Source organism: Saccostrea echinata, unplaced genomic scaffold, assembly GCF_033153115.1.
Source record: "Saccostrea echinata isolate AGI-Se365-2 ecotype Australia unplaced genomic scaffold, CSIRO_AGI_Sech_v1 ptg000054l, whole genome shotgun sequence".
NCBI lineage: Eukaryota > Metazoa > Mollusca > Bivalvia > Ostreida > Ostreidae > Saccostrea > Saccostrea echinata.
The window spans coordinates 67399738-67414093 of NW_026889803.1; the positions used below are offsets into that span (position 1 = coordinate 67399738).

The 14356-nt window shown below is 35.0% G+C and overlaps 1 protein-coding gene across 1 annotated transcript in view; it reads right to left on the reverse strand.

The window, feature by feature from the left end:
- Positions 1-14356, reverse strand: part of LOC133172048 (adenosine deaminase domain-containing protein 1-like) — a 107353-nt gene that overhangs the window by 68745 nt on the left and 24252 nt on the right. The gene's annotated exons all lie outside the window — the stretch shown is intronic.

The window sequence follows — 14356 nt, forward strand, 5'->3', positions numbered from 1 at the left end:
TAACCCACTTCCCCCAATAAAAATTCATGTAATCGATAGGTTATACCTCCTTAAATTTCAATTGAAATTTAAACTTAAATTTTCAGTGCAGGCGTTCATTAAAAAATATTTTTACAAAGTCGCAAAGTCCAAATGTAGACTTCAAAGCTAAGTATGCATGAAAGTTTGATATGTTTGATGTCAAAGAACATACCGTATTAATTTCTCGAAAGGTCTATAACATGGTCATTTCAGGCCAAAAATAAATAAACAAATTAGTGAACAAATAAACGTACAAATAAACCTCACTTTACAGCAAAGGACTTTCTCTTCTTTAGTGAACAAAATTATCTAAAATCTATAATGGTTATTATCGAATATTTCAATTTAATTTTGTTTGGTATTTCAAATTAAAACAAAATGTGTTTGTGAAACACTGATGTCCCTGTATGGCAGCTTTTGACAATGGTTAAAGTTTCTCAAATGCAACTCAAACTCAAATATTAAGGACATACGCAACGTACCTTACCTACTGATAATTTTTAAAGATATTCTTAATTTAAGATTATAGTGCCATCAGATGTTCGTAGACAAAAAATCAGCATGCATTACCAGGGGTTTTGAAAAGATATCAATTGATGAAAATTCTTGTATAATTCAAAGAAAAATATACAAAAATTATTAAACATATATTCTAGATGTTTTGTTTATCCAAATTTATTTTAGAAGAAGTGTACAACAGCATATATAGACATTAAAATGTAGCACACAGTTCCTTTAAGTATTTGAAATCCTCAACTCCAGGGAAAAAGACAATAAAGTTCAAACTACGTTGCGTATGTCCTTAATAGCTGAAAAATGTTGTTACCCAAAGAAAGGACTCTCAGTGAATATATCTGAGAAATAAGAAATTCCAGGCACTAACCATTCAAAAGGTTTAGCTCAGGTTAAAGTTTTTTAAATGTGGGTCAAACTGCAAGGTCAAGGTCAAAGGGTCAAATTAAAGGTACCCAGGGTAAGGCTTTGTCATAAAAAATACACATGTAAAACATTAAAGAATTAGCACCAACTGTTCAAAATATATGGCCAAGATTAAAGTTTTTCAAAAGTATGTCTTATTCCAAGATAAAGGTCAAAATTTCAAATATGTCGGAACCCAAAGAAAGGATTTGTCACAAGGAATACACATGTGGAAAATAATAGCCCTGATACTAATTTCTCAAGGTTAAAATTTTTAAAAGTTGGTAAAACTCAAAGGTCAAGATCAATTTTTTTGATATCCGTTCAAAGGTCTTGCTACTATGAATACACATACTAGTATAAAGTATGAAAGCCCTTGCACCAACTGTTGAAAAGTTATAGCCAAGGTTAAAGTTTGGTAAATTCTTGAAAAAGTGGGAAAAACTCAAAGATCAAGGTCAAAAAAGTCAAATATGTTAGAACCCAAACAAAGGCCTTATCACAAGGAATGCACATGTGAAATATGAAAGCCATAGGTCCAACCAATCAAAAGTAATGGGCACGTTTTTGCGGACAGACAAACAGGTGATGGGTATACAGACCCTGGTGATAGATGTACAGCTCTAGTGATAGATAATATAGACCCTGGTGATAAGTATACAGACCCTTTTAATAGATAATACCGACCTTGGTTATAGAAATACAGACGCTGGTAATAGATATACGGACCCTGGTAATAGGTCCACAGTCTCTGGTGATAGGTATACACACCCTGGTGATGGGTACATACAGACCCTAATGACAGATAATACACACCCTTGACATAGATTTACAGATTAAGACCCTGTTCATAGATACCCAAACCCTGGTAGTGATAGTTATACAGACCCTGGTGATAAGTATACAGACCCTGGTGATGGGTATACAGACCCTGGAGATAGGTATACAGACTCTGGTCATTGGTATGCAGACCCTGGTGATAGGTAAATAGACCCTGGTGATAGATAATACAGACCCTGGTGATAGGTATAAAGACCCTGGTGATAGGTATACAGACCCTGGTGATAGATAATACAGACCCTGGTGATGGATATATAGACTCTGGTGATGGGTATACAGACCCTGGTGATGGGTATACAGACCCTGGTGATAGATAATACAAACCCTGGTGCTAGGTATACAGACCCTGGTGATGGGTATACAGACCCTGGTGATAGATAATACAGACCCTGGTGATGGATATATAGACTCTGGTGATGGGTATACAGACCCTGGTGATGGGTATACAGACCCTGGTGACGGGTATACAGACCTTGGTGATAGATAATACAGACCCTGGTGATGGGTATATAGACTCTGGTGATGGGCATACACACCCATGTGATAGGTATACAGACCCTGGTGATAGGTATATAGACCCTGGTGATAGCTATACAGTTCCTGGTGATAGATAATACAATCCCTGGTGATGGATATACAGACCCTGGTGATGGGTATACAGACCTTGGTGACAGATAATACAGACCCTGGTGCTAGGTATACAGACCCTGGTGATGGGTATACAGACCTTGGTGACAGATAATACAGACCCTGGTGATGGATATATAGACTCTGGTGATAGGTATACAGACCCTGGTGATGGGTATACAGACCCTGGTGATGGGTATACAGACCCTGGTGATGGGTATACAGACCCTGGTGATAGATAATACAGACCCTGGTGATAGGTTTACAGACCCTGGTGATGGGAATACAGCCCCTGTTGATGGGTATACAGGACCTGGTGATGGGTATACAGACCCTTGTCCTAGGTATACAGACCCTGGTGATGAGTATACAGACCTTGGTGATAGATAATACAAACCCTGGTGATGGGTATATAGACTCTGGTGATAGGTATACAGACCCTGGTGATGGGTATACAGACCCTGGTGATGGGTATAAAGACCCTGGTGATAGATAATACAGACACTGGTGATGGGTATACAGACCCTGGTGATGGGTATATAAACCCTGGTGATAGGTACATAGACCCTGGTGATAAGTATACAGACCCTGGTGATGGGTATACAGACCCTGGTGATAGGTATATAGACCCTGGTGATAGATAAAACGGACCCTGGTGATGGGTATACAGACCCTGGTGATGGGTATATAGATTCTGGTGATAGGTACATAGACCCTGGTGATAAGTATACAGACCCTGGTGATGGGTATACAGACCCTGGTGATAGGTATATAGACCCTGGTGATAGATAAAACGGACCCTGGTGATGGGTATACAGACCCTGGTGATGGGTATACAGACCCTGGTGATGGGTATATAGACCCTGGTGATAAGTACATAGACCCTGGTGATAAGTATACAGACCCTGGTGATGGGTATACAGACCCTGGTGATAGGTATATAGACCCTGGTGATAGATAAAACGGACCCTGGTGATGGGTATACAGACCCTGGTGATGGGTATATAGACCCTGGTGATAAGTACATAGACCCTGGTGATAAGTATACAGACCCTGGTGATGGGTATACAGACCCTGGTGATAGGTATATAGACCCTGGTGATAGATAAAACGGACCCTGGTGATGGGTATACAGACCCTGGTGATGGGTATACAGACCCTGGTGATGGGTATACAGACCCTAGTGATAGGTACACAGACCCTGGTGATAGGTATACAGACCCTGGTGATAGGTATACAGACCCTGGTGATAGGTATATAGACCCTGGTGATGGTATACAAACTATGGCAATACATAAACAGACCCTGGTAATAAGTATACAAACCCGTAAAAATAATTAATTTATAAAAGAAATATATGATAAATGCATAAATAAATCAATAAATAAATGCAAAAATAAATCAATCAATCAATAAAGAAATAAAAAATAAAGAAATAAATAAAAATACGAATAAATGAATGCATAAATAAATAGATAAATAATAAATAAATAAATAAATAGAATACGAAATAAATGAAGGAATGAATATAATAAATAGATAAACAAACAAATAAATGAACTTCTTAATGAATTAATCAATTAATTAATTATTAGAATAATATATAAATAAATAAATAAATAAACATGCATACAAATTAATAAATCAATGAATTAATTAATAGATAATTAATTAATGGATGGAATAATTAATAAATGAAGGAAAGAATGTTATAAATGAATTTTAAAAAAATACAAATATATATTTTTAAATAAATTAATCAGTTACTTAGTTAATTAATTATAAGAATGATAAATAAATAAATTAAATAAATAAATAAATAAATAAATAAAAACTAACTGTAAAGTTGATTCATTTATTCTTCTGCTTTTTTAAATAAAAGTTGATCGAATTATGCAAAAATTTCTGCATCTGACTATAGTATCATTCCGCATTACTAGTTTCCATTATATATTCCGAATTTCCTCTCTGCTGTTTTCCGATCTCGATGGAAAATTATTTCACGCATGCGCTCTGCCTGGTTATAGAGGCTGGTTACGAGATCCAAAACAGCATACATATTATACCTCGCCTGTGCCAACGTGGTTTCACAACCGGAAAAAAACGATAGCGAAATAAAACGCGGTTGTAAGACGGATTCAAATCCGGAATGAATCATCAGTGAACATTCATTCACTGAATAACATTTTCCTTTCTAATTTAATCACTTAAGTACTTTAATCAACTACGAAAGTATATTGAAAAAGTTCTTTAAATAAATAATTTTTAAAATACCTAACATTGTGCAGTACTATGCATCTACACAGCCTAACATTGAATATTACACTAGCACAGCTACATGTAGGTAACATGAACATGTAAATTGTTAATAATAGTAAATGGCATTTTATCGCATTCAATAAAATGACACTTGACCTTTGATATGAAGCTCATTTTTTATCCTTTTTCACAAAATGAAATACAAGTCTGTTTAAAGTCAAATATATTAAAAGATACATTTAAAGATAAAATGAGAGAGATGGAAAGACCTCTAATTGTTCTGTGAACAATAAGTCTACTAGTTTTCTTAATATTTTTACTCTTTACAATTAAATTCCATGAAAAAGAAACCAGGAATTGCTTGAAAGATGGAAAAAATGAAAATTTAAAAAAATGAAATGACCTTGACCTTTGACCTTGAATAAATTTTCAAGGTCAATGGTCAAGGATTACACTGCAATTAGTCCCATGTTTCTATGACTTTTAGTTTTAAAGTTATAGTGTTTAATAGTAAGCGCAAAGATGTTTAAGGGCAATAACTCATATAAGGGGTCATCAGATCCTTTCGCATTGAATAGATTGAAGTTGTAACTTAAGACCCTGTAGACATCAGTGAAGGTTTGGTGTCTCTACGGTTTACGGTTTCTGAGGAGTAGCGATAACAAGGTTTTTTGCAAAAGGGGCAATAACTTTTAAAGGGGTCAGTCTTAGGGGACAAGAATGAAATATTACAGATAGTTTTAAAATTACATATTAATTATGCAACAACAGATAATAAATCTTTAATGACAAAAGAGCTATAAAGAGAAATATATTTCTCATCTATGGAATGACCTTGACCTTTGACCTTCACATAAATATCAAGGTCAAAGGTCAAAGAAACTTATGCAGTTGGTTCCATGTCTGTACAACTTATCGTTTTGAAATTTTTTAATTATTTGTAAACTTCAAAAACTTTCAGGGGCAATAACTCATTGAAGGGGTCAATGAATACTTCCGCAATGAAAAGATTGAAGAGTCCCCTCAATTACTCGAAGACATTGGTGAAGGTTTTGTACCTCTACGGTTTACGGTTTCGAAGGAGTAGCGATAACAGGCTATTCTTGCGAAAGGGGCAATAACTTCGTAAGAGGTCATAGGTCAAACACGGGGGGTCGTTTTTCGAAATAACTTTAAATATCCAGTATCATGAACTATAAAGTTTTTCGATAAGTCTTGCGGTTTCAAAAGTCCTGGTGAGAAATAAAATAATAATAAACATAAGCATTTCAAGAGGTCTTTCCACAGAAAGGTGGAAAGACCTAATAAACAGAACAATTTCAATAGGTCTTTCCACAGAAAGGTGGAAAGACCTAATAAACAGAAGAAAATCAATAGGTCTTTCCACAGAAAGGTGGAAAGACCTAATAATAATAATAATAAACAGAAGAAAATCAATAGGTCTTTCCACAGAAAGGTGGAAAGACCTAATAAACAGAAGAAAATCAATAGGTCTTTCCACAGAAAGGTGGAAAGACCTAATAAACAGAAGAAAATCAATAGGTCTTTCCACAGAAAGGTGGAAAGACCTAATAAGAAGAAGAAGAATAATAATAACTAGGAGACTAATTGTTCAGAGAACAATTAGAGGCCTTTCCACCTTTTTAAGTGTTTCCATGTCATTTGGGTTGAAAAAAAGGAGAAAAATGCAAAAAATTTAAAAAAAAAAAAAAAAAAAAAAAAAAAAAAATGCTCCTCCAGCTGGGATCGAACTCAAAACCCCTGGGTTGAAAGGCAGGTGCGCTAACCATTTGGCCACGCATTCCGATAACATACGTTAGTTAATTGTTTAAGACTATAGAAGAGATGCAAGCGTATTTTTAGAATCGGTAGGGGAAGAAAGAAGTTCCGTGAAAGGAAATAGTTCCTGAACTTGCAAGCAGTATATAAAATAATAAGGGACGGGCTGCGTGAGAAAACGTTAACACTGTTCCCTAATGAAAATGTATTAATGGACTGTAAGCCCGATTCATCGATATTGTGAGCATGCTGAATTTTTTGTAAATAGCTTTGTTGTAAGCTTAAAAGATCGGGTTCGGATTTTAACATTTCTGACTGAATATCCTGAAATAAATATGAAACATTTAAATAAGCATTTCTTTGGGTTAAATTAAATATGTGTAGCACAAATTAAACTCCCAGCATGCATCTTTAGAAGGGAAACACGACAATGAAAGCGAGAATTGTTTTTTTATATACCGAAAATCGCTATTTCTGGAAACTGATTAATTCTAAATAAAAATCAAATAAATTCCAAATGTAAAAGAAAGAGAGAATGCTTGATATTAAAATATCGTATCATATCAGGAGAATTGAATGCTACTAACGACATCTGAAGAAATAGCCGATAAAAGGTTTAGATCATTTCTTCGTTCACCTGCACTTAAATTTCAAACACAACAGAACTTGTAGTTTTTGTCGTGAAACTTCAGGACTTCTATAAACTTATAAGACTCACCGTAAAACTGTCCAGAAAGTTTCTCTGAGGTCAATACTACATTTTAAACCGAATTTGGTGTCGATCCGAGGTCTGGTTTGAATTCTAGAGTAATATTCTACGTTGTTGTTGATGTGATTTTTTTTTTTTTTTTTTAAGAAGGGGGGGGGGGTGAATTATTTATTTTATGCCTCTTTTAAACTAAGAATTGTAACTACTTCCACATCCTTAAGCCTTATTGTGACCTTTGGGTCAAGGTCAAAGGTCAGGTTCAAAGGTCAAGGTCATTACAAAAAAAAAAAACAAACAAACAAAAAACCAAGAAATCTTTACTTTCTAAGTTTTTACCTGATACTGGAGCTGAATGCATGTCCTTACTTTTCCATTTGTCCCAAAGTCAAGGTCAAAGTTCAAGGTCATTTGGTGAATTGCTATATTTTACACATATATAAGGAATTTCTTATGTTTTTAAATGACCTTGACCTTTGACCTTGACCTATATTTCAAGGTCAAAGGTCAAATATTGCGATGCAGTTGGTCCCATGTCTCTAAGATACACCGTTTTAAAAAAAAAGTTCATTAAATGTAAGTAGCATAAACTTTCAGGGGCAGTAACTCATACAAGGGACCAAAGAATGCTTTCGCAATGATAGAATGAAGAGAGTACTAAATGAGTCGAAGACACTGATGAAGGTTTGGAATCTCTATGGTTTACGGTTTCGGAGGAGTAGCGATAACAAAGTTTTGTTGCAAAAGGGGTGACAACTTTTGAAGGGGTCAAGCTCGGGGGACAAGAATGAAATCTTTGAAATAGTTTTAGAAGGACATATTAATAGGAGTGAAACGGTTCACCGCGGTATCGATACACCGCGGTATTTTTTCTCGGTTTGATACACGGTGCAAAATCTCTAATTTTCGGTTCGGTTCATTTTTCGGTCGGGATCGTTATTCAGTCGGGTTTGGCATAAGGTAAACACGTTATTCAGTATAAATAAGTATAGAAAACGTAAATTTTTGATGACTGATAGCTTGTAAAATAATTTTTGACAGTCAAATAATTGTAATCAATTTCTTCTAGTCAATTTGCAAATAAAATTCGTAAAATATCTGACTAGATTTAGAAAAAGAAAGCATAAAACAACGTTGAATTCGTTTCCTTCTATGAAAATGTATCGTATCGAAAATAACCAACCGAGACAAAATTTTACAATACGTATCGAACCGTGAAGGAGGTGTATCGTTTCACCCCTACATATTAAAGATGCAAAGATATTCAGTATATGTTGAAAGACAAAAGAGATATTAAAAAAGCTAATTTTCTCATAGTTTGAATGACCTTGACCTTTGACCTCTATATAAATTTCAAGGTCAAAGGTTGAGATATCCAATGCCATTGGTCCCATGTCTCTATGATTAATCGTTTAAAAAAAAAAAAATTATTCGTAACCATCAAAAACTTTCAGGGGCAATAACTAATTAAAGGGGTTCATGCAACCTTTCGCTCTGAAAAGATTGAAGAGTCTACTAAATTAGTCGAAGACATTAGTGAAGGTTTCGTATCTCTAAAGTTTAAGGTTTCGAAGGAGTAGCGATAACAAGCTTTTATTGCGAAAGGGGTTATAACTTCTTGAGGGGTCAAAGTTCATATACGCAGGGTCAACTGCAAAAATCTTTTTCGAAGTACATTCTTATGGACTTTAAATCTTTTCGATAACTTATGAAACAAAAAATCATTCGGCGGAAAAATAATAATAATAATAATAATAAACAGAACAATTTCAATAGGTCTTTCCACAGAAAGGTGGAAAGACCTAATAATAAACAGAAGAAAATCAATAAGTCTTTCCACAGAAAGGTGGAAAGACCTAATAAATAGAGCCCTGCCCTAACATCAGAATCCCTGATCCAGGGGCCATGAAATTCAAAATTTTGGAAGAAGCATCCTTGCTTATCATAACTATGTATTTAATTTGTTTAAATAATACCCAGGAGTAGACAAGAAGATTTTCAAAGAAAAAATGCACTTTTACTATATGATCTATATAGACCCACCCAAGCACCAGAACCCCTGACACTGGGGTTATGAATTTCACAAATTTGGTAGAGTCACTCTTGCTCATCATAACTATGTATTTAATTTGTTTCAATAATACCCAGGTGTAGACAAGAAGATTTTCAAAGAAATAATGCACTTTCACTATATGATCTATATAGCCCCCCCCCCCCCCCCCATAGCACCAGAACCCCTGACCCTGGGGCTATGAATTTCACAATTTGGTAGAGTCACTCTTGCTTATCATAACTATGTATTCAATTTGTTTCAATATTGCACAGGAGTAGACAAGAAGATTTTCAAAGAAATAATGCACTTTCACTATATGATCTATATAGCCCTGCCCTAGCACCAGAACCCCTGACCCTGGGGCCATGAATTTCACAATTTTGGTAGAGTCACTCTTGCTTATCATAACTATGTGTTCAATTTGTTTCAATAATACCCAGGAGTAGAGAAGAAGATTTTCAAAGAAATAATGCACTTTCACTATATGATCTATATAGCCCTGCCCTAGCACCAGAACCCCTGACCCTGGGGCCATGAATTTCACAATTTTGGTAGAGTCACCCTTGCTCATCATAACTATGTATTCAATTTGTTTCAATAATACCCAGGAGTAGACAAGAAGATTTTCAAAGAAATAATGCACTTTCACTATATGATCTATATAGCCCTGCCCTAGCACCAGAACCCCTGACCCTTGGGCCATGAATTTCACAATTTTGGTAGAGTCACCCTTGTTTATCATAACTATGTATTCAATTTGTTTAAATGATACCCAGGAGTAGAGAAGAAGATTTTCAAAGAAATAATGCACTTTCACTATATGATCTATATAGCCCCGCCCTAGCACCAGAACCCCTGACCCTGGGGCCATGAATTTCACAATTTTGGTAGAGTCACCCTTGTTTATCATAACTATGTATTCAATTTGTTTCAATAATACCCAGGAGTAGAGAAGAAGATTTTCAAAGAAATAATGCACTTTCACTATATGATCTATATAGCCCTGCCCTAGCACCAGAACCCCTGACCCCGGGGTCATGAATTTCACAATTTGTGTAGAGTCACCCTTGCTTATCATAACTATGTATTCAATTTGTTTCAATAATACCCAGGAGTAGACAAGAAGATTTTCAAAGAAATAATGCACTTTCACTATATGATCTATATAGCCCCGCCCTAGCACCAGAACCCCTGACACTGGGGCCATGAATTTCACAATTTTGGTAGAGTCACTCTTGCTTATCATAACTATGTATTCAATTTGTTTCAGTAATACCCAGGAGTAGAGAAGAAGATTTTCAAAGAAATAATGCACTTTCACTATATGATCTATATAGCCCTGCCCTAGCACCAGAACCCCTGACCCTGGGGCCATGAATTTCACAATTTTGGTAGAGTCACCCTTGCTCATCATAACTATGTATTCAATTTGTTTCAATAATACCCAGGAGTAGACAAGAAGATTTTCAAAGAAATAATGCACTTTCACTATATGATCTATATAGCCCTGCCCTAGCACCAGAACCCCTGACCCTTGGGCCATGAATTTCACAATTTTGGTAGAGTCACCCTTGTTTATCATAACTATGTATTCAATTTGTTTAAATGATACCCAGGAGTAGAGAAGAAGATTTTCAAAGAAATAATGCACTTTCACTATATGATCTATATAGCCCCGCCCTAGCACCAGAACCCCTGACCCTGGGGCCATGAATTTCACAATTTTGGTAGAGTCACCCTTGTTTATCATAACTATGTATTCAATTTGTTTCAATAATACCCAGGAGTAGAGAAGAAGATTTTCAAAGAAATAATGCACTTTCACTATATGATCTATATAGCCCTGCCCTAGCACCAGAACCCCTGACCCCGGGGTCATGAATTTCACAATTTGTGTAGAGTCACCCTTGCTTATCATAACTATGTATTCAATTTGTTTCAATAATACCCAGGAGTAGACAAGAAGATTTTCAAAGAAATAATGCACTTTCACTATATGATCTATATAGCCCCGCCCTAGCACCAGAACCCCTGACACTGGGGCCATGAATTTCACAATTTTGGTAGAGTCACTCTTGCTTATCATAACTATGTATTCAATTTGTTTCAGTAATACCCAGGAGTAGAGAAGAAGATTTTCAAAGAAATAATGCACTTTCACTATATGATCTATATAGCCCCGCCCTAGCACCAGAAACCCTGACCCTGGGGCCATGAATTTCACAATTTTGGTAGAGGGCTCAATGCTTATTACAATCATGCCAACAGTTTGACTGCTTGATGTCCAGGAGTAAAGAAGAAGTTTTTTAAAGATTGCATTAATTTTGGTGGTTTTAGCCCCATCCCTCAGGCCCCATGGGGGCAGGGACCATGAAAATCAAAAATTTTGTTCCCCTTCACACATAGATGGCATATGCAAAAATTGGCTGAAATTGGTTCAGCGGTTTCAGAGAAGAAGCTGAAAATGTCCAAATGCTAACACACGATGCACGACGGACGAAAACAGATAACAAAAGGTCACCTGAGTGACTCAGGTAACCTAAAAAAGGGGGAGTTTCGATAAGGCCGTTTTTCGGCCCCTCACAAAATTTCATGAAATTTTGATATTTTGTAGAAAAACTTCTTATCTTCCTAAAAATATGAAAATAACTTATGTTGCATATTTTCCGGTCACGTGATAATTGAGAATTTAAGTATACCCCCTTTCGTATATTTTTGGAGTAGACATTTTTATAGGGGGAAAGTGGATTTTTTTAACCGTCAAAATCGTAAATGAAATAGAATAAATATGAATAAAGACATAAATTAACCAATTTCAAAATTTTTTTTTAACGGAAAATGGTATTGATTTTATGCGAATGTTTTTTTAAGGTGCGATATTTTTCTGGTGTGTTAAATGTTACTTTTCTTTAAAAGAGAATGAATTTAACTTATAAAACGTAAACATATACAGAAAGTTTTAACATCATAATTAATCTACAGTTCATACATAAACTTTATAATCAATATTTAACATTTTCACATACGAAAAATGCAAATGAAAAAGATATGTAGACATGAGATAGGTAAACGTAAAAATGTCATATACAGATATATGCAAGACATTTTCATCAATGAGGTTATACAACTACATATGTACATGTTTTATAAAATATACCTTAATATCATCAAATTGAAATAAAAAAATGTTTTGAAATAAAAAGAAAAAATCGGCACGATTAAAAAATAAATGCAACTTTACATATATACATAGATAAAAGGTTTATTTAAATAAAAAGAAAAAATCGGCACGATTAAAAAATAAATGCAACTTTACATATATACATAGATAAAATGTTTATTTAAAACCATCATATTGCTACGTAAGCTGGAACATGTACATTGTAGGTGCAAGGTAAGAAAAACAAAAAATATTTTATCTGCATGGCGGCCGCCACATAATTATTCGGCTAGAAAAATATATCTGGCGGCTGCAAAATAGTTTTCCTGCGGCCACCACATAATAACTGGCGGCGGCCAGAAACTTATCTGGCGGCCGCCACATAAATAACTAGAAGCTGCCAAATAATTTTTGCGGTGTAGACATGTAATCTAATAAAGCATAAATTTTAAGTTATGAAGTGAAGACTTTATGAATTGAATTTTTGTATAAAGTGTAGATTTGATCTTTGCTAATAAGGCATGAATCTCCCAGATTTGACTACAAACAGAAGTTGTAGATGTCGTTAAAGCAAAAACACTACAGTTTTATCTGGCGGCCGCCAGATATTTCAATGGCAGGCGCTAGAAACTTGACTTTTCTTTTACCTAGCACCTACCGACTTCAGTAAATTGCAATGTATTTGATAATATGGATAATATTAATTACAGTTAAAAATATTTTATCATGATAAGTAATTATGTGAATAGCCAAATGATGGAAAAATCTATAATACATTGAGTGTTTCCTTTTCATTATGAAACTTAGAAGTATTTGTTCACATAGATCTGCATTATTTTTTCAGCATAACTGAGAGAATCCCAGCCAGGACTAATATCCTTTCACTTCCCAACTCTCCATAGATATTTAAGTTGCTTCACCAACTCTAGTCATTTCTCATTTAGAGAGTTTTAGAATTCATTATGTATGATTTGCTAGACCAGAGCGCAGTTCGAAATACATGTGTAAACGCCAAAGGTATGTGTTTAATCCTTAATCATATGCAGACACATACACCTAGACATCCAGACTTAATTAAAACAATCCATGTTCTCTATATCAACCACACGGAAATATAAGGGCGCTTCTCTAGCATGTTGGAGCGTGGATTTCTATTTACAAAAAAGTCAAAAATATAACTATGCATGATAAATAACGTTAAGGAATGGACTTGCTCTAAACCTTATTTTTTGGACAGTCAGTCAGAAAATGTAAGAAAGATCCAGCATCTGAACGATGATCCTAGATTCATCATCAGTACAAGTTTGTTCACGATAGGGCTTATAGTTACATAAGAATGAGACCTGCTTCAAAATTTTTCACCTGCTCACTCATTAAGGAAATGTAGGTCAGATCCAGCATCTGAAGCAAGTCTGGTAGTGTGCATCCGTAGATGCATCATGAAGCAAATCTGGTCAACAAGTGCTTACAGCTGCTCTTCTCTAAAAACTTAAATCTGCTTTTAAAACATTTACCTGGACATTCTTTGGCTAAAAATGCAGCATCTGAAACCTGACTGGTGACAAGGAAACACGCTAGATCATGTGACTCTGATTAATGAAGGGCATATATATACTTGAAAAAAAAATCTGCTTCAAAAACTTTTACCAGAAACACCGATGCCGACGGTATTACAAAAGCTCCCCAAACCTTCGTGGAGGTGAGCTAAAAATGTGACGTTAATGTTATACGTTGGCGACATAAAAATAACGAAAGGAAGATAGGATATGATAATATTTTCTACTGTTAATATAATCGAGAATCTTCTTTGATTTAAAAAAAAATGCTACTTTTGGCTTAGTATTTTAACACAAAGTCAGATGAAGAAACCAGGGTTTCTAATTTTAGATATGCAAATTTTATGCAATTTTCAATTTTTGGATATGAAGTGCACACGCGACACTCATCATATTTCAAGAAATTAGTGTGCAGAGTATATCTAATTACTGAACAA